Consider the following 2,090-nt stretch of genomic DNA (forward strand, 5'->3'; position numbering starts at 1 on the left):
GTTGTGTTACTGTGAAAATGGGGTTTTTTAGAGGCAAAAGCAGTTGCCATTACGAATGTTGTAGCTGGGTTAAGTGCATCTATGGCTGCTCAAATGGTTTGAACACCAATTGATGTTTTGAGTCAGAGACTAATGGTTCAAGGTAGATATGGTTCAAGGTGGATATGGTGCACAGATTAGATACAATGGTGGAATTGAGGCATTTAGGAAGATCATTCAAACTGATGGTGTTTGACGGTTATACAGAGAGTTTGGGATTTCAATCCTGACATATGCTCCATCAAATGGAGTATGGTGGGTGGCTTACTCCATGGCCCATCGAGTTGTTTGGGTGGGGTTTGTTGTTACTATTTGAAGAAAGAAAGGAATAGTTGTGGCGGTGATGGTGGGTTTACACCAGATTCTAAGGCGATGGTGGCGGTGCAGGCGGCAAGTGTCGCCACGACTAGTGGGTTTTCGGCAGTGGATTCAATTTGAGTTGGGGATTCAAATCCAAGGGTGATCGGCAGTGGATTCATTTACTAGATTCTTAATCTGGGTTTTGATTTTGGCTCAGCTGTTGGATGATTGGATGCTTTGTCGGATATACAAGAAGAATTTAAGTGCACAGAAACACATTTCCGATGGTGCTCCGACTGCCAAACAGAGCCATGGCTCTTCTTCGTCTTCCTAGGCGTTGCTTTATTCTCGGTTGTGTTACTGTGAAAATGGGGTTTTTAAAGGCAAAAGCAGTTGCCATTGCGAATGTTGTAGCTGGGTTAAGTGCATCTATGGCTGCTCAAATGGTTTGAACACCAATTGATGTTTTGAGTCAAAGACTAATGGTTCAAGGTGGATATGGTGCACAGATTAGATACAATGGTGGAATTGAGGCATTTAGGAAGATCATTCAAACTGATGGTGTTTGACGGTTATACAGAGAGTTTGGGATTTCAATCCTGACATATGCTCCATCAAATGGAGTATGGTGGGTGGCTTACTCCATGGCCCATCGAGTTGTTTGGGTGGGGTTTGTTGTTACTATTTGAAGAAAGAAGGGAATAGTTGCGGCGGTGGTGGTGGGTTTACACCAGATTCTAAGGCGATGGTGGCGGTGCAGGCGGCAAGTGTCGCCACGACTAGTGGGTTTTCGGCAGTGGATTCAATTTGAGTTGGGGATTCAAATCCAAGGGTGATCGACAGTGGATTCATTTACTAGATTCTTAATCTGGGTTTTGATTTTGGCTCAGCTGTTGGATGATTGGATGCTTTGTCAGATATACAAGAAGAATTTAAGTGCACAGAAACACATTTCCGATTGTGCACCGACCGCCAAACAGAGCCTTGGTTCTTCTTCATCTTCGTAGGCGCTGCTTTATTCTCGGTTGTGTTACTGTGAAAATGGGGTTTTTAGAGGCAAAAGCAGTTGCCATTGCGAATGTTGTAGCTGGGTTAAGTGCATCTATGGCTGCTCAAATGGTTTGAACACCAATTGATGTTTTGAGTCAGAGACTAATGGTTCAAGGTGGATATGGTGCACAGATTAGATACAATGGTGGAATTGAGGCATTTAGGAAGATCATTCAAACTGATGGTGTTTGACGGTTATACAGAGATTTTGGGATTTCAATCCTGACATATGCTCCATCAAATGGAGTATGGTGGGTGGCTTACTCCATGGCCCATCGAGTTGTTTGGGTGGGGTTTGCTGTTACTATTTGAAGAAAGAAAGGAATAGTTGCGGTGGTGGTGGTGGGTTTACACCAGATTCTAAGGCGATGGTGGCGGTGCAGGCGGCAAGTGTCGCCACGACTAGTGGGTTTTCGGTAGTGGATTCGATTTGAGTTGGGGATTCAAATCCAAGGGTGATCGGCAGTGGATTCATTTACTATATTCTTAATCTGGGTTTTGGTTTTGGCTCAGCTATTGGATGATTGGATGCTTTGTCGGATATACAAGAAGAATTTAAGTGCACAGAAACACATTTCCGATTGTGCTCCGACTGCCAAACAGAGCCATGGCTCTTCTTCATCTTTAGATCGTTTGGTCTGTGTGGTGTGGATATGTTTTGGTTGTTTACTATTCTTTCTAGATTTGTTTATAGTAACAGA

General features: G+C 43.6%; 1 pseudogene; it reads left to right on the plus strand.

The window, feature by feature from the left end:
- The first annotated feature begins 650 nt into the window (after positions 1-650).
- On the plus strand, positions 651-1,346 carry LOC128127877 (uncharacterized; annotated as a pseudogene).
- The last annotated feature ends 744 nt before the right edge of the window (positions 1,347-2,090 follow it).

The sequence above is a fragment of the Lactuca sativa genome, chromosome 8 (assembly GCF_002870075.4).
Source record: "Lactuca sativa cultivar Salinas chromosome 8, Lsat_Salinas_v11, whole genome shotgun sequence".
NCBI lineage: Eukaryota > Viridiplantae > Streptophyta > Magnoliopsida > Asterales > Asteraceae > Lactuca > Lactuca sativa.